Here is a 24457-nt window from a genome sequence, read left to right on the forward strand (position 1 = left end):
ATATATATATATATATATATATATATATATATATATATATATATATATATATATATATATATATATATATATATATATATATATATATATATATATATATATATAAACTGTTCTACAATAATGGAAAAGATATTTTTAGTTTTTGATATATTTTTATATTTCTCAGTAAATACTCAAAGGATTATTTCGTAACTTTATAGTTGCTTAGTTCATATGATTTTTCATACTTAGCAATAATTTCGTTAATAGATTTAAAACTTTCAAAAATTTGAGGGACCGACAGTAAATTATGAAAGAAAACAAGTTTTTTTAACACTCTATGCCAGAAAATCAAGGAATAAGCTTGTAACTTGTTTCGATTACTTTAGCTTTTATTTTCAATAACTGCATAAAATTTTGTTTTTATTTTCAATAACTGCATACGTTTTTCTAGTATAACTTTAAAAATATTCATTAAAATTAAACAAAATTTTAGGAGCCATTTAAAATTAAATTCGAATTTTGTTTAAAAATTTGAAAAAAGTTTGATAAATATTGCGCAAGATATGAGTATTCAAAGTAGTTCTTTTTACTACTCATGTGCGAAAAAATTTAAAAATTTGTTTTCATAATTTTGTAGTGAATCGTAATCGGCAATTAATGAAAAAAGTCTTGTTTGAATATTTTAAAAACGTGAAAAGTTTCAAGCAATTTTCTATGTAGTTTTTCCACTTTTTTTTAAAAAAGCTGAAAATAATCAGGGTCTTACACAATTTTTATTATGCCGTATTGCAAATTACACTAACTTATAGGAACAACGCAGCAAGAACAAAATTAAATATGAGAAAAAACCCTTTTCATTTTTAGCTTTCTTTTGAAAAATACAAAGACTACTTGGAAAATTGCTTGAAACTTTTTATGTTTTAAGTTATTTAAATTAAAGTTTTAAAGAGAACTTTGATGTACATCAGCATTGAACAAACTAGACTTTATTAGTGGCGCATTTGAGTTACGTGAAGAGGAAAACCGCAAAAGCCTCCCACGGTTAGCCCGACGGTGAAAGAAATCTAGCCCATGATCCGTCTACCACTGAGGATATTTTACGACCGCACATGATGCATTTTGGGGTTGGATTCGTATCAAGCAGAAAGTTGGGATTCGAACATGGTTCACCTCATTAGAGGGCGAATGCTTCATTCCTTGAGCCACCGCGACTTTCCAATAAGGATGTCCTTTCCGAGGTTTTCATAAAAAAAAAAATTAACGTAATGTATGAGCTTTTTTCCCCCGAAAAAATAATAATTATCCCAATAAATTCCAACCAAATGAATGTCAAATATTTATATCTAAATGTTTGTCAAAAAGCATTTGCTGGACTTTATTCCATTAAAGACTTCCCTAAATGCCATCTCTTAAAAATAAATCCTCATAGAAATAAGGCAATGGGAACATTAAGTTTAATTACTAGTTCATATTTGCTTTGAAGTTGCAAAAATTGATTTAAAAGCGACGACTACTTAACAAAATTAATTTCGGGAGTAGCTCTTTTCCTCAAAAGAAAATCGACTTTCTTAAGTGTTTGCCATAAAATTAGTTTAAATTTTATAACTGGTGCAGACTGCTTCTGATGCTGTTGACGTAACAAAATAATGAGTTTAATAATGGATCGGACACACGCTATTTCCCAATCGACAATTAAATGACGAAATGGCACAAATAGATGAAGTGACATTAGAGTAGTTCATTTCGTCTAAGGGACTAACTTCTAATACTATGACAACCATTTTCAAAGTAGTTTTCCAGACCACGCAATGTTGGAATTATCGAAATATATATCACCGTCTCTTCTTCAATATCAGAAATATTATTTTGAATTGATTCAACCTAGATTAAAGATTTTGTTCAACATATCAGTCAATGAAGTTAAAATAGCTTACATGGAATTTTGCAAATCAAACATTTTTTGCTTTCAAATACAAAATCTGTTTCATCTTTAAAGTAAGTCGTCATAATTTAAATTGATAAGAATTAAATGTTACAATTATACTAGTATTTTTTGGTAAATTCTCTCAGTTTATTTGTCATGTATTAGTTAGTAATTTTCATCAATATTTCAACCTATTATTCATCGTTAAGTTATGGTATTATAATTTTACTAAGGAAGCATTAAAATGCCATTTTACCAACCTAGGTTTAAGATTATGTTCAACATATAGGTCAATGAAGTTAAAATAGCTTACACGGAATTTTGCATATCAAACAGTTTTTGCTTTTAGTTACAAAACTTGTTTCATCTTTAAATTAAGAGATTATAATTTAAACTAATATGAATTAAAATGTTATAATTATACTATTAGCTTTTTGTAAGTTCAATCAATTTATTTTTCTTTGATTAGTTATTATTTAAATTAATACTTCGACCTATTATTCATCTTTAAGTTATGGCATTATAATTTAACTAAGGAAGCATTAAAATGCCATAATTATATTTTTGCCAACCTAGCTTAGCCTAAGTTTAAAATTATGTTCAATATTCAGTAAATGAAGTTAAGATAGCTTACATGGAATTTTGCATATCAAACATGTTTTTGCTTTCAGATATAAAATCTGTTTCATCTTAAAAGTAAGTTGTTATAATTTAAATAATATAAAATAAAATGTTATAATAATACTATTATTTTTTAGTTTTTTTTCACGATTATTTTAAAAACCCACTTTATTTGTCATTATTTAGTATTTTGCAATAATATTTCAACTTATTATTCATCTTTAAGTTATGGTATAATAATTTAATTGGGGAAGCATTGAAATGCCAAATTATCACTTATATATTTTTTTTTAACTTATTAGCTGCACTAATATTTTTTTAACTTATTAACTACATTATTATTTCAACCTTTTTTATTGCTATCTGTTGTGAATTTAAAATATTAGTAATTTTTACTATAAATATTTACTAAAATATTCCTTCGTTTGTTTTATCTCGACAATCTAGATAAACTCATTATCGAGAAAATAATAGCGAAATTTTTGGTAACGCGTTTGCCCTTTTTAATGGATATTTTTGCTTCTATTTATTATATATACAGCGGCCTAGGCCAATAGGCCCATACGCCAAATAAAATGGATCATTTAAAAGGTCAACAGACCATTATATAAATAAAATACAAAAATTATATGTATATATAAAATACAACACTTATTAAGCCTTATATAAATAAAGTACAAAAATTATATATATATAAAATACAAAAATTATGAACCCTGAGACAACCAGTAAAAACTGAGTGAGCTGTGAGCCAGAGCTGGTGGACCCCTCAATACAAGACAAAAAATCTAACAATTCTAACAATATTTATTTTTGTTTCTATATCTTCACTATTTTATTACTAAATACAGATTTTTCTGAGAATTAACTTTTTAAAATTGTATAAAATAACAAAAGTCAAAAGTTCTATTTTCTTCTAATTTTAAAAATTATTTCTAAATTAGGCTAATTTTGGAAAAATATTAAAATTCAGTAGTTATATTGAGACTAATATTAACTTCGTCAATATAAATATAACTAATTATTGTAGAAAGAATTATATGAAACGGATAGTGATATCGTGATTCGTGAGACTATTTATAATATATACTAAAACATAAATTGCAGACAATTATAGAACCTGTAACATTCTCTAGAAATGAAGCAATGTGAAAAGTAAAGTAAGCTGAGAAAAAAAATCTGCTAAAATTACCGTACTGTGTGGTAATCACATTTCTGGTAATAAAAAAAAACATAATTATAGTTAATAAAACCAAAGTATACGATATTCATGCCATTCATTTGGTAATTTTTCATTTCATATGGTAACAGTAAGCCGGAAATTATAGTTCTTAAAATTATAATTTTATTACCACACATTTAATAGCGAATGCAAAACTGAAAAGTAAATTTAACCGAACAGATGGTTTTTATGTCATGCTGTAAGGCAGGTATGGGCAAACTTTTTTAGTCGAGGGCCAAAAATCAAGAAAAAAAAAGTTAGGTGGGCCGAGTTAAAACTTCTAAAATAAAAATAATAAAAAAACGTTATACAAGTTTTAATTCAAATATTTAATGAGATGAATGAAATTGCTATTTCATTTTTAAAAGTTCCTTATATTGAGGATCGAAGTGAGATGTGCTTATTTTAAGGAACGAGGTTAAGTGGTTTTCTGTTAGTCTACTTCTGAAATGATTTTTTCTAAGGTTCATAGTTGAAAACACTTGTTCACATATATAAGATGAAGCAAGCATATCACTGATTTTCTGGGCATGAGATTTTAAATTTTGGAAACTAGCTTTTGGTAATGATTTGTAAAACTCAAACATGTTTAGAAGCAACACTAATGTGCAATCTTTACATGCTCAATAAATAATGTTAGAGCTCGCACCGGCAGAAAAATCAGCTCGTTGGAGCTTAAAATGCACTGTCTGCCACATGTGAAGCACAATTCACCTATGTTAGATTTCATATGTCTAATCCTCGAGAAAGACAAACGCTAGTTGGAGCTAATCTGCGGCTATTCTATAAAGAACTTCTGCGTTCAAAATTTTACAAATTGAAGCTGTCTGTGCTATCTATTTCAATGAATTCCACCAATAGAGAAAGTAAAAAGATCATCAGTACTTTGTTAAAAAAGAAGGGGAAAAATAGCTTTAAACAAAGTAGACAAAATAATGGATGTATAATGTAACTTGTTTATATTCGCCACGGATCAGCAAGTTAGAATTCCATCCGCGGGCCGGATAAAACCTTCAGGCGGGCCACAGTTGGCCCGCGGGCCGTAGTTTGCCCATCCCTGCTCTAAGGTATCATGATAAAATTATCAAATTTTATCACAAATCATAAAACTATATTACTTTATTGCTAATAATATCGAAATCCTAATCAAAAGTCTTCGATAAAAATTACCAAAATATTTGGTATTCCCATAGAGTCAGAAACACGGTAAATTTTACAATATTTTGGTAGTTTTGACCATACTTTTTTCCCAGCGTATGAAAAATCAACATTCCAATAAAATCTTTATTTTGTGATTTTGTGAGGCAAATCAGATTAGAAGATATGACGTGTTGAAAACTTTTTCATAATTTCTTTTATTTATTTATTAATTTATTTATTATTATTAGACTTTTTACAGAATTATTATTTTTATTTTTGAAAAATACCGAAACAGTTTTAGTTTTTTTTTTCAATTTAGACATATAGGATGAAGAAGATAAAAATAAAGACGTTGAAAAATATTTTTAAATTTTTTTTCCGAAATAAATATCGAAACAAGGCATAATACCTAATGCGAAATTCTAGGAAAACAAGTCCTTATAATTTTGTGTTTCTAACTTGAGCAAGAAAAGTAAAATGTGATTGGAGATAATTGTGAATTCATTATTATTATTATTATTTTGTGAAAATAAATAGGTTATATATTTTTACTTAATTTATTCCGTTAAATTTTAGCCGGTCGACAGCGATTTAAATTTTGGATCGTCATCAGTAAAAAACCTGACTTTTTGAAAGTTTCGACCCAATTGGGAACTTTAATTTTGATTTTACAACAACATTTTACAGTTCTATTTATTCAAAATTTTCTTTTATTATTTTTGAGTAACTAGGTTTACCGTTTCTCACTGAGCAATCAGTGAAAGTTGAGTGTTTTTTTTAGTAATTTAAATTTCTATTTGTCTGATCAGTGTTCAGAATTAATTGTCTTCATTTAATTTGTTTTTCTGTACATTATTTTTAATATAATCATATTTGAATTAAATTATATTTTTCAAAATTTATTTTCGTGATACTCGAAAATAAGCAATAAGAAAAGTTCAGCTTACATTAAAATTAACAGCTTCCGAAGTTAACAAGCTTAATCATATGGAAAATGTCCCATTAATCAAACTGTACATACACTTAGTACTTTTATAAGTTTTTATATTAACTTATAAATTTTACTATTGTAAATAAATTGCAAATTTATTTCGCTTAAAAATTTAAGAATAACTTAGCAAATTAGAAGCATTATTTAGTTATAGCCATGTGTTTAAATTTTTAAAAAAAGAAAATTAAAAGTAAATAAATTTAAAATAATGCGGTTTTGTTATGAAAAGAACGTTTGTGACATTGTATCAATATTATTTTTAAAAATATAAATGGGATATTGATTATTATTTTTAACTTCATTTACATAAGAGATTAACCATTTACATAATAATGAATAACCATGGTGAACATTTTTCAAACAAAAAAGGAAGTTTTCCTATTTTCAAACAACTATTATCATATTAGAAACTCAAACTAAACTTGGCACATTATCCTGATAAAATCTTAACCAACAATGAAAAAACAGTGAAAAGTGCTAACAAAAACAAATGTGTTCTATTAGTAAAGGCCCTAAAGTAATGAATAAAATATTTCTAACTCAAAACCACTATGGCGAAAATCAGGCGCCAATCTTTATTTTCTATTTATTTTTTACTTTTATTTATTTGGGAGGAAAGCAAGCGGGGTTGGTTAGAATCCAGACAAGCGTTACTGAAACTAGAAAAATAATAACACCGTCTCTCAAACCACTAAAAAATTCAAGTGATGGCATAGAATATTATTTGAGGAGAATTCATATTTATTTGTATACGACTTATATTTGTAATTGGTATATGTAATTTAATTTCTCTTAATTGTCTTTTATAAATAGTATTTAGTAAGTAAAATATTTTTTGGAATTATACTAGTTAATAATTAGATTATAAATCGTTCTAGTCTAGTTATTATATCACATTTTGTATTGTACAAACATTTAGTTCAACCGATTTGCAGTTGGTATTGCGCAAGGAAACCATAAAAGATATCATAGATAAATATCAGGTAAGAATGTATATAAATATTAATTAAAATGCACATTTTTTGTTTAAAATGCTAATTAATCAAGTAACTATGCAATGGACAATTTTCTTTCATTTTAAGGTTTTAGAGCTCCTGCTTTGAGTTAGAATACAGGCAATCGTTACAAAGGCAAGAAAAATAGTTTTATCTCTTAGACTGCTAAAAAAAGTGATGGAACAAAATATTATATAAGAAAAAAAAACATTTATTTGTAAATGACCTGCATCTTTAATTCGCACATATAATTTAATACTTCTTAAATGTCTTTTATAAATAATATTTAATGGCTAAAATGTTTTTGGAATTATGTTAGTCAATAATTGGATTATAATTCGTTCTAGACTAGTTATTATATCATTTTGTTTTTTATTATTATTATATTTATATATTTATTATTATATATGGTTATTATATCATTATTATTTACTTTGCATTGCAGAAGCAGTCAGCTTAATAAAAGATAAATATCACTCAAAAATCTATGTAAATATTAATCAAAATTCATTATTTTTGCCTAAAACGCTAATTAGTCAAGTAATAATGCAATGGAAAAATTTCTTTATTTTTAATTTTTGGGCTTTAGAACACCTGGACTTGGTTATAACTCAGGCAATCATTACTAAGGCAAGAAGAATATTTCTATCTCTAAAACTGCTAAAAAAATTTTAAAAAAGTGATGGCACGAAATATTACTTATAGAAAAATTTTCCTTTATTTGTAAACAACTTACATTTTTAATAGGTACATGTAATTTAATTCTTCTTAAATGACTTTCAGAGTTAATATTTAGTGGTTAAAATGTTTTTTGGAATTCTGTCAAATGATAATAAGATTATAATCGTTCTAGATTAGTTTTAATATCATATTTCGCATTATACAAGCATTCAGCTTTATCGACTTGTTATTAGGATAGTAAGAGGAAATCATAAAAGCTGTAAAATGATAAATATCTTTAAAGAATTATGTAAATATTGCTAAAAATTTATTATTTTTGCTCAAAATGCTAATTAATCAAGTAATTATGCAAAGCAAAATTTATCTTTATATTTAACATTTAAAATTAAATTAATTTTTGAAATTGTTAAATCAACATCTAGAGATTATTATTATCCATTGTTAAGTTAGTTTAGTAAGTTCAGTTAGATATCGTTAAGTAAGTATTGTTAGATTTAATTTGATACATTGGTATACTAATATTGATAATGCTCATTTGTAGCATATATAGATTACTACAGTTTTTTAAATATTTGAAATATTTAAAAAATATGTATTTTATGTGAAAAAATTTTTACATCATCAGATTAAACTTTGAAAAGTAAAAGTTATATGCACTATAGTTTATCAAAAATGCAGTTAGGATAAAGAGCTGAAAAATAAGAAAATATGAAAAGGACATGAAATATGACAAGAAATATGAAAATATGACAATATATAACCATTAAGTTTAGAGCTAAATGTTTCTTGTGCATCAAAAATATTTATAACAACAGATACAAGAAGTCTATTCACAAAATCTTTAAGAATTTTTGTTTAACCATGTTTTTATAAAATATTTTAATATTTTTGAGAAGAAATTTAAACTAAAGACTCACTAAATATCTTACTACTTTCTTCTGTACGGAGGAAACAATTCTGGTAAAATTACCGTACTGTATAGTAATGACATTTTCTGGTAAAAAAAAACGACTGCAACATAATTTTGGTATTAAAAACTAAAAAAATATGATATTTAAAACGTACATTTGGTAATTTTTTTCGTTCATATGGTAACGGTTTACTGGGGAAATTCTGGTTTTCAAAACGATTGTTCTTTTTACCACGTATTTAGTAAATAATACAAAACTGAGAAGTAAATTTAACCGAATAAATGGTTTTTATGCCATGCTCTGAGATATGATGATAAAATTACCAAATTTTATCACATATTATAAAACCACATTATATTGTTAATGTTACCAAAATCGTTGCTAAAGCGCTTAGGTAAAAACTACCGAGCTTTTTGGTGTTTCCATAGAGCCAGAAACACTGCACGTTTTACGATATTCTGGTAGTTTTGACAATATATTTTTTGTCAGTGTAATATGTGATACCATATTATTTATTTAATCAATAAATTATAATTTTGTAAATATACTCTCTTAAACATCATATTTTTATCAAGCATGCAACTATTTTGTTTGATTTTTATTACCTCAATAAATTAGATAGTTTCATTAAACAATTCGCAACTTAACTAAGTTTATAACAAGCGAAATACCTTTCTAAATTCACAAAACGTTATATTTTTCTCTCTGCTTAAATTTGGTTTAATGGAAATTGATTCTTAATAATTTTATTTAAATTTTCTTTGGAGTAAAATATATTATTTAATGTAAATCTTTACTGAATGGTGGTTTAAAGCAGTTTTATAATAATACTGTATTTCCCACTACATAGCAAAATCTACGCAGTAGTTTCCTTAAAAATTTACTATTAAGTTAATAACGCGCAAGATGGTCTTCAAAATTCACAAAACATTACATTCTTCACTTTCATAAAAGTTGGTTTAATGGAAATCGATTCTTAATTATATTGGTATAATCTCTTTTATACTAAAAGCTCTTATATACCGTAAATCTTCATTGTATGGTTTTTTTAAGTAGTTAGACAGTTATAATGCTTTTCTGCCGAAGTGATTATTACATTTTAAAACAATTGCCTGCAAGGAATATTGAATTTCGATTTCATAATTTTATAATCTTAGCATAAATGCTTTTGATTAAATTATATGGAATAATGATATGTTTACACTATTTTTTATCTTTCACTATTGTTGAAACTTTAAATAACTTCGTGAATATTTAGCCTCAAATCATGATGTAATATTATTTTCATTGTTACTGAACAATGTACTGCTCTATACAGCTGATTTGTCCATTGCATAAAATGAGAAACGGAGCAATTAGATAACTTTTCAACAAATGATCGGATTTCCGTGAACTATTCTGTAAAACTTTTTGGTGTATGGTTGCATTCGTTTTTGGTGTTGAGGTAAATTAAATTTTTTTGCAGTACATGTGCTCACATTTTTTTATTTACTTTTTCCCTGTTATAGTTTTATTTATTTAATTTCGTTTGTTTGTTTACTGAAAACATACCTTTTCTTGCGCAGTAGAATCGATTTACGGCTTCGTTTACAAAAACAAGCACATTTTTAGTAATCAAACGTTTACAAACTTTCAAACAATTGTTATTGTGTAAATTTTATATAACTTTTTGCATGATTACTACAGTTTTTTACTTAAAAATGTAATTAGTTTACCTCAACTAAATATATGTGGCAACTAAAATAGTGGCAGCTACACAACAAAAGTTTTTACAGTGTACGTAATCTTCATAGATTTAGGGGTTAAATTTAAATATATGTGGCAGCGACACTTTTCAATATTACCGCACTGAGAAAAAAAGTAGAGTTAAAACTATCAGAATATGGGAAAATTTACCGTGTTTGTCTCAATGGGAACATGATAAAGCTCGATAATTTTTACCGAATCATTTGGTTAATGATTTTATAAAATTAACAATGAAATATTATTTAATGATGTGTGATAAAATTTGGGAAAATTTGATAGTTTTAACAAGATACCTTAGAGAATGGCATTAAAACCATTTAGGTTAAGTTTAGTTTTCAGTTTTATATTTCTACTAAATGGATGGTAAATAAGATCTGTAACTTTGAAAACCGGAATTTCCAGTAAACCATTACCATATGAACGGAAAAATTACTAAATGAATGGTTTAAATGTATATTTTGGTTTTATGATCCAGAATTATGATTTTGTTTTAAGCATAAGCGCCATAACCATAAGTACAGTAATTTTAGAAGAATTTTCTTCTCCGTATGCGTGTTAGAGTGACAAGGGTTAAAACTATTTGGTGAAGTTAGATGTAAGTACTTTTCTAAGCAAGGAAGAAAAATGCTATCGAAGTCTTTAGAATCACTAGCGAGAAAAGCAGAATGAAAAAAAAACCATCAAAAACAATTTGAATGAAAGATCAGACTCGAGATGTTTAAAATAATTTTCTTCCAACTCCTTTCTTCTGGCAATAAAACACATTTCAATATTTTTAGTCCAACCTTCCTCCTCGTGAATCTTGAAATTTTTTTTTTAACGTTTTTGAGTTTTCTTTAATTAAATATTTATTTGCAGCCCTTAAAGTGTACATTCTTTTACTTCAATTTTCATTGTAATTCTAAAAATATCTATTAAGAGTGATAATTACGAAACACCTTGTATTGCAAGTATGTTTTCCTGCATGTATCAAAATATTTTTGAAATCATTATTCAATGTTGGGGTGAAATTAAAGGAGAATTTATTCGAAATTGTTAAAATTGTTTTTGTTTTAACGGCCAACTTTCTAAATTAAGCTAAAAGTAAAAAAAAAATTGCATCTTATTTAAATAAGTTAATTGAAAATGATTTAAAATCAAAAGTATTTTCCGAATATTTTAAGCAAGTGATATTATTTCTCATTTTCATTCTCTTTGCATTAATATCAAACTAAATGTGTTAGTATATTGTTGAAACAGAGGGGTGTATAATGATTATCATGGAGAAAATTTATGAGCTACATTATTTCCGTTTACATTAGAATTAATATTTGCATTAGATGCAGATTTTTAGAACGGGCACAATGTGTTCATCATTCATTTCTTTTTATTATAATGGGTTTACATATCATGATTTTGCCTACGTAGTTATCCTTAACAACTACACGGAGAAAAAAAAAGTCTGGTAAAATTACCGTACTGTGGTAATGACATTTCTGGTTAAAAAAAACTATTATCTATACAATATATATATATATATATATATATATATATATATATATATATATATATATATATATATATATATATATATATATATATATATATATATATATATATATATATATATATATATATATATATATATATATATATATATATATTGTATATATATATATAAAATATATATATATGTATGTCTTGCATGTGTAACAACAATATAAGAAGTTTTATTTCCAGGCACTTTTAACAATTTTCATGATTTTTTTTTAATGGCTGTTTCATGTTTCTTCATGTTTTAGTGTTGATGATAGTCGTTTTTTCTGAAATTAAGCTTTTTCAATTGTTATGAATGGGCAGCCAACATAACATTAGTTCTCTCTCTCTCTCACTCTTCTTAAAGTTTTTGTGTAAAAATTGATCTGATAATCATCGTTCATTCTTTATCTTTCTAAACTTTTAAAGTCAATAGTTTCTTCTTTCTGAACTATACACAACGATTTTAAAGGGTAATACTTCGTAAGCATTGAAAAAAATCAGTTTTTATTGCATAATTTGAAAGTATATTTATTCTAGATTATAGATTATTATGTCAATACGATAAATAACTATGAAGTTATGCTGTATGATAGTGTAAAGATAACTTCCAACTATCCATACGCCATTATCTCAAAATCATGTTTTTAAAGTTGCTAAAAAATTTCTCAGCGATTTAAATAATTTTTATTTTTTTTACATTCAGCAATATTTTTTTTAGCACTTACTCTTTCACTTTTTTTCTTTGGTACTCAATCGTTCATTTTTTGTTCAATTTTTTTTCTACTTAATCACGCATTTTTCGTTAATTTTTTTTTAGTACTTTATCATTCACTTTTTGTTCAATTTTTTTCTTTGGAACTTAATCGCTCACTTTTTTTCTTTGGTACTTACTCATTCATTTTTCGTTAAACTTTTTTTCATACTTAATCATGCATTTTTCGATATTTTTTTTAGTACTTAATCATTCACTTTTTGTTCAATTTTTTTTCTTAGTACTTAATCGTTCATTTTTTCTTTAGTACTTAATCGTTCATTTTTTCTTTAGTACTTAATCGTTCATTTTTTACTTAGTACTTAATTGTTCACTTTTTTTATAATACTTAACCACTTTTTTCACTGTTAATCAAAGACCAGAGAGAGTGGATAATTAGTATCTAAATATTTGCAAGGTATCCATTTTGATGAAAAGTTTGGTTCTCCAATTCCACGCTTCAGTTTTCATTTTTATTAATGAATCCTGTTGAAGTTACATCACTTTGTGGAAAGCGAACGCGCAAAGAAGAAAGTCCTAATGTTTTCATAAAAAGAATTTTTCTCAAGGCTGCATAATATCATAAATAAAAAAATGAAAGCCAATTTTCAAAATATTGTTTACTTTTCGAGAAGAAAATAAATCTTTTTTTTTGAAACTTTTCATGAAGATTTTACGCATTAATAGTTCTTTTTCGGTGTTAAAAAAGAAGATAATTTTTTTCAATCTACTACAGTTGAAAAATTATACGAAATTGATCATTTTTATTTGCCATATTCAACAATTTAAGAAAAATTTAAATAAAAAAACTCCTTTTTTATTTTATGTTTGCAAGATTTATTTTATTTCAATTGTGAGCATCAACTGACAAGGAACATGATATTGGATGACAAGAAAGAAAAAAATTTTGATTGTTTATTGTTTTATCGCAGTTCATTAAATTATGTATGCGTAATATAAGATATTCCTAATAAAGAGCTATATAATTTTAGTTTACAAAATTAGCAAAAGAAAATAAATGTCCCTTATTTCACTTGTTCAATAAAATTTCCCGTATCAAGTAATGAAGACTAGAATTGCAAATATTGATTGTTATTGTTTTTAAAAAATTTTTTTATCTAATTCTGCAATTTAAGAAAAATTTCAAAAATTCTTTTTTTATTTTAATTTCGTGATATTTATTTTATTTCAATTGTGAACTTCAACTGACAAGAAATGTAAAACCGCATGCCAAAAAACAGCAACTTACATATTTTATTGTAATACATTGAATCAATATTATCTTTACTATAAGATAATTATCCTCATAAAGTGCAACTGCTAAATATAATTTTCGTTTACAAAATTTGCGAGGGTAAAGAAAAATTCCGCATTTTAATTGCCGAATAAAATTCTACGAATCAGACAAAAAAATCGAAAAAGGATTACGTTTTTTTTTTTTCCTTTCCTTCTTAAATTTAAATTTTTTTGTGTTAGTTGAATAATTCCGACTTTATGAAAAATATTTTTGAAGTTTTTCCTTAGATAGAATTATGATAAATTAATAGGTTTTCATTCAAACAAATCGTGGGAATTTAATTTCTTATTATTTTATTATAATTCATTAAATCAATACTGGTATATTTACTATAAGATAATTATATCAATACAATTCAACCATAAGATGTAATTTTCATTTACAAAATTGTCGAACACAAAAAAAAATCTCTCATTTTAATTGCCTAATGAAATTACATGGATCGGAAGAAATTTAAAGAAGAATTGCAAAATATCGATTGTTGTTATTAAAAAAAAAATTTAATCTATTTTGTAGTGAAGGATTCTTACTTTACGGTAAATACTTTTAAAGTTCTTCCTTATTTAGAATTATGATAAACTAATATGCTTTCTTTCAACAAAGTCATGAAAATTTAATTTCGTAATATTTTATTATAATTCATTAAATCAATACTATATTTACTGTAAGATAATTATCGTATATTACTATAAAATATGACTATAAGATATATTACAATAAGATATGACTATAAGATATATTACTATAAGATAATTATCTGTGTAACCATTAGATATAATTTTCATCTACAAAATAGTCGAAGATAAAGAAAAATCCTTTATTTTAAATGTCAGATTTAATTTCAAGTATCGGACAAAATTCGAAGAAGGGCGAATATCGATTGTTATTATTTATTTATAACTAAATCCACTTTGTGATGAAGGAATCTAACTTTGCAAAATATTTTTAAAGCTCTTCGTTATTTAGAATTATGATAAATGAATAGGTTTCCTCTCAAATAAATCGAGGGGTCGTCCTGCAAGAAAGTATTTGGCTTCTTTCCAGATCTGTGCGGCTGGCGAACAACACTTTCTCTCTCCGTGTCTAAAAGGTTCAGATTACATTCCGGACTTAAGTCACACCATGCCTCAGAGCTAAAATGTTTTTTATTGTAATTTAGCTTAGCATTTTATGAGCTGACAAAAAATACATGATTTTGACAAATAATTCTTTTAACAAAGCTTATGATATCTAAATCGAATAATCTATAAAAACGCGATTTATTTATCCCTGCTAGACATATGTGGCAAGATGCTAAGGAAGGATTTTATTCTGGATTAACCTCATCTTTACAGGGTAAGTAAAATGGTAAGGCGATTAAGTTCCTTAAAACTATTTTTTCGAGGAAAGCACGTTATTGAAATTTTAATAAAGAAGATATCGAAAGTTTTTCTTCTGGATTAGCCTCATCTTTACGAGGTAAGTGAAATAGTAAGGCGAGTAAATTCCTTAAAACTATTTTTTCGATGAAAGTTGGTTAAAATTTTAATAAAGAAGGTGTCTAAAGTTTTTATTCTGGATTAACTCCACCTTTAGAGCCGTGATAGCTCAGGGGATAGAGCGTTCGCCTTCCTATGAGTTGAACCGGGTTCGAATCTCCGATACGAACTCCGCATTCGGCTTGCACCGACCACAGTGCTGACGTAAAATATCCTCAGTGGTAGACGGATCATGGGTTAGAGTCAGCTTGCCGTGAGGCTAACCGTGGGTAGTTTTCATGGTTTTCCTCTCAATGTAACGCAAACGCGGGTTAGTTCCATCAAAAAGTCCTCCACGAAGGCAAATTTCGCCCAATACTTGATCCAGGAGTTCCCTTGTCTTCTGAAGTGAGTTCAAAATTACAAAGCTATGGAGTTGAATTTTAGTAGTTGTAAACCTAAAAAACTGGGCCTGCTGTAAAACGACGGTTATAAAATACAATAAAATACCCCCATTTTTATAGGGTAAGTGAAATAGTAAAGCGAGTAAGTTCCTTAGAACTATTTTATCATAGGAAGTAGGTTATTAAAATTTTTCTTACGAGGAGGGTGTCAAAAAAGCTAGGAGACAAGTCTTTTAGGGATAATATTTTATTCCTTTAAAATTGCAATACCTCTTTTTCGCTCTAAAGTTCTCAGCGTTCGGTTACATTTTTCTAATTTTCACAGCATTACTAGAACTAGCATAATGAACTTGCTTTTAGCAAATAGATTGCGATAGAACCCAAAAATGACATTCTTTGAACTGAATGTTCAGATTTGGAAGAAGAAAATTACATTGATTTAAGTTCGGGAAAAAAAGAAGAAACTAAAGCTCCAACTTACTCTTATTTCCTTGCTAAAAAACTCCTAAACTTAAAATACGGAGTGACAAGACATGTTATCCTGTTTTCCCAATTTATCAGTCAAAAACTGATGAAGGACAGCATGATTTAAATCTTTTTTTCTTCCAATGCCCACCTGTGTTAACATTCGTCAGTTCAGGCATATACAGGGCGATTTTGTTGGACTCTCTTTCAGGGGCACCATATTAGGTGGGCCAACGTCGCTCCCACAGTGAGGACAGATAGTACAGAGAAGGAAAGAACATCCATGCCTTGCCCGGGATTCGAACCCAGAACCTTTCTGATGCAAGGACAGTTCCCTGCTCCCTATACAGGCCGGTCGGAATTTAAATCTAAATCTTCTCTTACCGTTTTAGCTAACCAACAACGGTAAGAAAGTGCGAGATTACCGATTTTTGCAGAATTCTCCACAGATTTTGCAGATGCAGGCCCCTCGCTCCCAAGATTTGGCAACATTGTTTGCCTTAACTGTTCAAAATGCACATAGCCCTTGACAAAACATTGTTTTCTAAAACATGATGTAGTTTTGAAATACTCTCATGTACAAAGGTTAAAGAGCAAGCATTTCCGTTGAGGACTTAAAAAAAAGGGAACAAAGTCAAGTAAAACTTTATATGAAAATGAATCAAAGTGTGATAAAATATTGCTAACAGGAAGGAAAAAGCACAAATTCAATATAAGTTAATGGGTGTCACAGCAATATTGTTTAAAAATTATGTAGCAAAAGGATACTTGTGAAGAGTTAAAAATAACGTACGACACCCCTTGACTGTAATCTAGGTATCACAATGAACTCTCACGCTGTATTTGAGGTTGGACAATAAATCTAAAGATTTAAGGTAATAAAAAATTGCTCTTCCTTTTAAGATGGTTTTTAACTCTGAGATGTTTCTAAGTGGGAAGACGAGTAGCAATTGCTTTTCCAAGAGCATCTACTACTTACTCTGTAAGATTCCGGTGTAGAGAATTGACTGGCTTATCAATTCTCTGAATACCTTCGATTTCACGGTACGTCTTGACAGCACAGGTTTGCGTGGTCACGTGCTGTTATCCTTAAAAATGAACTGGAGACCAACAATGGCTCTAAACTATCATACATAGGGCACTATGATTACAAATCTAGACTTTAGAGACGTCAAAATACCTTTCCGAAACTTTAAGTCACTAGAGAGCCCTCCTGAAATGGTGCAAGCAACATTTACCTAGGTCACAGGGGCAATGGGCTGATATTCTCTTTAGTAATGAATTTTAGCAACATTAACTTAGGTCACTGGAGCAATGGACTGATGTTCTCTTTAGTAATGAGTTTAGTAATGAGTTTTAGCAACATTTATCTAGGTCACTGGGGCAATGGGCTGATGTTCTCTTTAGTAATGAGTTTTAGCAACATTAACTTAGGTCACTGGAGCAATGGACTGATGTTCTCCTTAATAATGAGTTTAGTAATGAATTTTAGCAACACTTACGTAGGTCACTGGGGCAATGGGCTGATTTTCTCTTTAGTAATGAGTTTTGGCAACATTTACCTAGGTCGCTAGGGCAATGGGCTGATGTTCTCTTTAGTAATGAGTTCTGATTCAGTCTAAGTAATGATTCTCGACATCTTCACATACGAAGAGAAACAGGGACATGCTATCATACCTCCAACATTATGCAAATGGATCACTACGATCACGAATAATATGGAGTTCGAAGTATAATGGTCCAAAATGGCGTGATTTTGGATGGCTATATAGACTTGTAGGTCTTTCAGGGAGGCACTCTGTTTTTATTGAGGTATAGGATTGAGAACTTAGAGCCCTGTGTAAGGCTGTCAAGAGGCTCAACTGGTAGCCATTTCATTTTTATGGATGACAAAATGTATCAACTTAGAGCTAGACAGATCATAAAGCACCTTGAAAACACCATTAAAATGTCATGTATTTAAAAATCGATTTCTCAAGAATTATTCAACAGATTTCGCTCAAATTTTGTATTTTGCTATGAAAAATTACATACTTTAAAAACATACTTTTTACATACCTTTTATATACTTTTTGCATACTTTTATATGATATGATTTAAAAACTTTATACCTTACCATTCAGAATTTTTTCGACTACTATTAAATTAAATAATAAACATTTATTAAAATTTATTTTCGAATGGAATTATCTTTAGATAAACGAATTTTATAATTGTGTGAAAAAAAATTTCTATTCGCTTAAAAAGTTCTCGAGATATGGCGAAATACGCAAAGAGTAAAATTATTATTAAAGGATCCTAACTTTGGGATCGCTCACCTAACCAAACTGTGGTGACCATATTTCTCAGTTTGCTGTTACCCCTACATTTTGGAGTCAGAAATCCGTATCCGTCAAACAAAAGGTATGTTTATTCAGAGAAAGTACATTTTTGAGTCTGATTCCGTAACTTAAAATATTGACTGCACTAATTTTAATTTGCATATTTGAGGTCATCCCTTCGAACCATTAAGATTCAGATCGAGATTTGATCATTAGATCAAAAGTTATTTAGGATGGTCCTTTTTTTCCGGGGCACTGTAAAAAAATTCGTATAAAGTAGTTTACACCATTTTTGGTGTTGATATAATCGTAAGTTTTCTACAGTGTCTTTAGTCAAATTGTTTATTTGCTTTTTCAGTATTATAGTTTTATTTATTTATTTATTAATTTTTGTGTATTTCCTTATTGACAACACTTATTTTCATACGCATTAGAATCAATTCAATAGCTTCATTGTGAAAGCATTCTGTCTAAAAAAAACAATCAGAATTTTCGGTACATATTCGCACTAACTTTTTCTCACAATTGTTATTTTGTCACTTTTATATAACTTTTGGCATGATAACAACAGTTCAGAACTTAAAAATGTATTTGTAACTGAATTATAAAACTGTTACAAATACATTTTTAAGGGCTGAGCTGTAGTTATCATGCAGAAAATTATATAAAAAGGATAATATAACAATTTTTAAAAAAATTAGTGCGATTATATACCGAATATATACATTTTTAACTACATAACTGTGCAAAAGATTATAAAAAAATTGAATAAATAGCAATTGCTTAAGAAATTGAGGCGAATATACACCGAAGAGCCATTACATTATGACCACTCTCCATCTATAACAATATGCTCACCAAGGTTTTCATGGTTTCTCGCCCAGGAGCAATGTTTTCATGGGGCACATTAGGACCCATAATCCTCATAGAACAATCCCTGACGTTTGTAAGCTACTTGAACATAGTTGCAGACCAGGTTCCCCCATTCATGGCAACAGTTTTTCCTGCGGGGGATGGTGTTTACCAACAGGATAATGCACCATGTCATAAGGGTCGAATCGTCATGGATTGGTTCGAGGAACATTCCAGTGACTTTCAAGTCATATCTTGGCACCCAAATTCACTTGACCTTAATCCAATAGAGCATTTGTGGTTCTACTTGGAAAACCAAATTCGTGCTGCCACGCAACGCCCTCGCAATGTGAGGGAATTGCAGAACCAGTTGGTGAGCGCTTGGTACCAGATACCTCAGACTACCTATCAGCACCTTGTGATATCAATGCCATGGCGGGTGCTAGCAGTTTTGAGGGCTAAAGGTGGTCCTACAAGTTATTAGCTGGGTGGTCATAATGTAATGGCTCTTCGGTGTACTACTAAAAATGAGCTTTTTTAAACGAAATGTGTTTGCGATGAAGCTATTAAACTTATTCTACTGCGAATGAAAATATGTGTTGTAAATAAACAAACTCACAAAAAATGAATAAATAAATAAACAAATCTAATGCAGTGAAAAAATAAAATAAAAAGTGTGACTACATGCACTGTAAATAATTTTAATTCACCTCTACTTCAAAAACAGTGGCAACTACTTTACACCATTTCTTTTTTCACTGTGTAGAAAAGAGTAGATTTTGGGGAAAAATTTCTCTGAATAGCTATCGTTTTTAGATCTAAAAGTGCATTGTGTAGCTGTGTTTTAGAAATAGAAAAATACACAATATCTCGCTGTTAGTCAATCCAGAAAGTGTATTGTGTCAAATTTATAACCAAGATTGGAACAATCGCTGACTGAATTTTTGTACGAAACACAATTGAACAAGAAAACTGTACGAAATGTAAAGTTCAGAAAACATATATCAATCTATTATTATTACATATATTGTTTTTTACCAAAAGACATATAAATTTTTAGGACTTATTTATAGGTCAGAAAATTCTGGGATAAAGTATATAAAGACATAAGATGGAAGTGTTTTAAAACTAACTATAAATTTATAAAGTTTACAGTAACTTTCAGAAAAATTTATCATCAGTTTTTTAATTATTTACAAATCGTGCACTGTAAAAATTACGGTATTAAGTACCGGCACTTCGAGTGCATCATCCGAAAAATCCGTTTTATCATAAAACCTATTTTTACAGTCAAATATTGTACCGTAATTTTTACAGAAATATTTTTAATGATAGCGATTCAGTGATTTTACGGTAATTATTGCTGTAGAAATCATGGTATATCATATTTTTGTTCCGCGACATGTTCCGGTAAAAATGGATTTTATGGTAATTATTGCTGTAGAAATCATGGTATATCATATTTTTGCTCCGCGACATGTTCCGGTAAAAATGGATTTTATGATAATTACTGCTGTAGAAATCATGGTATATCATACTTTTGTTTCGTGACATGTTCCGGCAAAAATGGATTTTACGGTAAAAAGTATGGTACACTTTACCGTAATTTTTTACAGTGTGGTAACTTGTAATAAGCATAATTATAACTTTGCGTATTTCTCTCTGGTTAAAGAACTGCATACGAATTTTTGAATATAAATGTTCATTAATTTTTGTACTAGTAAGTTGAAATTTTTAATAATCGTTCTTCAACTACTCTACAACTAATTTCATATTTGGATTCCGTAATTTAAGTATAAACCCATGAAATGTCCAGTTTTAGCTACAGTAAATTTTGAGGTAGATTTAGTTACATATTTTTGTCTGTCATTTTGAGAGCTTCAGTTTCATCAAGTGAGTCGATTTGATCGCTAAGCACTCGAATAAATATATCCTACAAGAAAGAAAAATAAAAAAGGTTTCCAGTTCATAAAAAAGCACGTCTGTTAACAAAAAGTTGTTGTTTATTATCACTAAACCTTTTTTACAAACACTCAGCAAAAAAAAAATATATATATATATGAAATAGTCAATATTGTAGTAAAATAAAATAAAAATGTTGGATGTTGACTTCGTAAACTGCATGTTATTCTAGGTTTGGAATGATATCGAACTTCCTCGATAATACACGCAACCACAACAAAAATATCGGATTTATAATTATCTTACAGATGCTTGCTTTTTTACGTGGGTGTAGTTTTCATTCATTAAATTCTTAGAACTTAGGAAAACCACTCATTCATGATTGTGTAAATTCAATACAAAATTACCCATTCGTGTTTTATTAATACTTAAATTTCCGAAAGTCGTATCGATATCCATATATTTACAGAAATATTTTACTTTAGAATCTAATATGTCTCAGTACTTCATAAAACCATTTTGGTATATTTATATTTAAATATTCAAATTCAGTTCCTAATGTAATCTCTTTTAAGACTTAATAAAAGAGACTGAAAGCAATCACGAATGCAATATTATAATAAATATTAAAAAAAACGGTATTACTGTGCTTTATACATTTGATGGAGATAGAATAAAAGCGTTGGATTCCTTAAATTGGTGTTCAAATCAAAGTAAATAGAGAAAAATAGTATGAAATCCATAAATTACAAGTTGAAAATTCTAAAGCATAAAAAACGTTAATCTTCAGGTTTCTTAGCTTTGTTTAATAAGTATAAGTTAATAAATAAGTTTTCTGTAAAACAAATTAATGACCGAAGAATCATTGCTACTGACCGACAAATTCTGAGGGGTAATAAAAAATTTAAAAAGGATGAAAATATACTATAGAACAGTGATTCTCAACCCCTGCGCACCGGCGCTTTTATATGCCGCCAAATTCCCAAAGAGAGCCCCCAAAATTTTAGATTTTATATGGTAAAAATTATAATGCTTTTTTTATTACGAGTACAGTTTAAAATTAAAGAAAAGTATATATATATATATATATATATATATATATATATATATATATATATATATATATATATATATATATATATATATATATATATATATATATATATATATATATATATATATATATATATATATATATATATATATTATATATATATATATATATATATATATATATATATATATATATATATATATATATATATATATATATATATATATTCCATAATTTTTCCGCGATTTAACAATTTTGTCAGCATTCATTTAATTATTTCATTTAATCATTCATTTAAATTTTAATCATAAAATGTTAAAATAAGTAGGAAATTTAATGACTATTAAAATTATTAATTAGAAGAAAAAGTAAGTTAAATATTAATTTAAAAAAAGAAATAAAAGCTAACAACTTAAATAAGCTATGCAATTAATAGTTATAAAAACAAATTAACAAAACATAACTAACAAAAAGCAAGCTAACAATTAATAATTAGCAGAAAAACAAGTTGACAAGGAATCAGAAAAAAGCAATTAATGTAAAAAAAACTAGCAATTAATAATTATAAGAAGCAAACTAATAATTAATAACTAGCAAAAAAATAACAGTTAACTTAATATTAACTAGCAAAAGGAAATAAAAGCTAATAATTAAAATAAGCTATGCAATTAATAGTTATAAAAGTAAATTAACAAATGATAACTTAGAAAAAAAACTAGCTAACAAGTAATAATTAGCAAAAAAATACAAGTTAACAAAAAATCACAAAAAATAACAATTAATGTAAAAAAAAACTAACAATCTTTATATATATATTTCTTCTGTTCGTGTGTTTGTCACTGAATTCCTCCTAAACGGCTGGACCGATTTAAATGAAATTTTCTGTGTACCTTCAGAAGGATTCGAGAATGGTTTAGACTCACAATTCGGTCCAATTTCAATTGTTTTTTTAATAAATTTTTTATTGTGTGGGAAAAATTCTACTTTTCAAAAGTTATACTTCTTATGCGACTTCCAACAAGAAAGCGTTAAACGTTTAACGCTACATTTTTATTGGCCGGGAAATCACGTGGTAGGATCCAGTTTTCCCTCATTCATTTCCATATTGTTTTGGTTCTCACTAGCATAAAAATAATAAAAGTCATAAAACTTTTGTTTTTCTGTAAATATTTCTTAGTTCGTCTTGATACACATATAATTTAATAGGGAGCAGGAAAAAGAGTCGCTGAATAGAATTTGTAATTTCGTGTTATTATTGTGTTTGAAGAGTTTTGAAGTGCGCATTTTAAAAATGTAAAAAACTACACATTTTGTAGATTCAGTGCGGAATTGAAGTGAGTATTTTGTATTATTTTAGATCGAATTTATACGTGCGTTGGTTAACAACCACTCTAACCTATAAATTTATTTGTGAAGCTAATTGATTTCATATAAAACATTTTCAATTGTTTTTATTTAAAATTTCTTATATGAAATATTAAATAAAGAAAAACAAAAAAATAAAATTGCACATTTTTTATCTAAAATTTGGTACAATAAATCTTTTCAGTCCTGTTACTTAATTAAAATATCATTTTCAATGAATTACTCATATTTTTTATGTACTATTTTACAGTATTTTGTTTTACAAAAAAATGTCACGTCTTCGTGGAAGAGCAAGAAATATTGGTCGACGTACTCGAAACGCACAATTGGTCCATGATCGTCGATTGAATAGAACAGTTGAAGAACACTTGACGGATAATGTGAATTCTAGAAATCAAGTTGCATCTTCACATGAAAATGAAAATTCAGAGCAACGCAATCAACGTCTTCGTGCAAATGCCTTAAGACAACGAGAGACACGCCAACGAGCGACCAACGAAAACAGAGAACGTAACCAACGGCGAATGCAAGATAATCGAGCATTGATACGAGCATCACTTAATCGTCTTGCGTTTGAATATGACCCTAAAATAGACTATTCGTCACATGCATTAATCTTAATCGGTAGTATGAACAACGAGTGTCAATATTGTCATGCTTTAAAGTACAAAGATGAATAAGCCGGTTTATGTTAAGCACCTGGAAAAACTTCCCTTCCACCGTTAAATCCACCATCGGAACCTTTGAAAACATTATTAGCTGGAACCGCATCTCAATCGAAATTGTTTTTGAGGAAAATTCGTAAATCCAATTCTTGCTTTCAAATGACATCATTTGGAGCAACAAAAATTGTTCATA

General features: G+C 27.8%; 1 protein-coding gene across 2 annotated transcripts in view; it reads left to right on the forward strand.

Annotated features, from left to right (window-relative positions):
- The first annotated feature begins 1726 nt into the window (after positions 1 to 1726).
- The window catches only part of LOC107443797 (glutamate-gated chloride channel), a 91828-nt gene continuing 69097 nt past the window's right edge, over positions 1727 to 24457 (forward strand). Inside the window, exon 1 of one of the 2 annotated variants that reach the window (XM_087156036.1) lies at positions 1727 to 1977. The gene's annotated coding sequence lies outside the window, so the exon portion shown is untranslated. Of the gene's footprint in view, positions 1978 to 14815; positions 15115 to 24457 lie in introns of those variants that run through there. The other variant, XM_087156035.1, reaches the window with a different exon arrangement.

This window comes from Parasteatoda tepidariorum, chromosome 12, assembly GCF_982258835.1.
Source record: "Parasteatoda tepidariorum strain Cologne lab strain chromosome 12, Ptep-v5.0, whole genome shotgun sequence".
NCBI classification, from domain to species: Eukaryota; Metazoa; Arthropoda; class Arachnida; order Araneae; family Theridiidae; genus Parasteatoda; species Parasteatoda tepidariorum.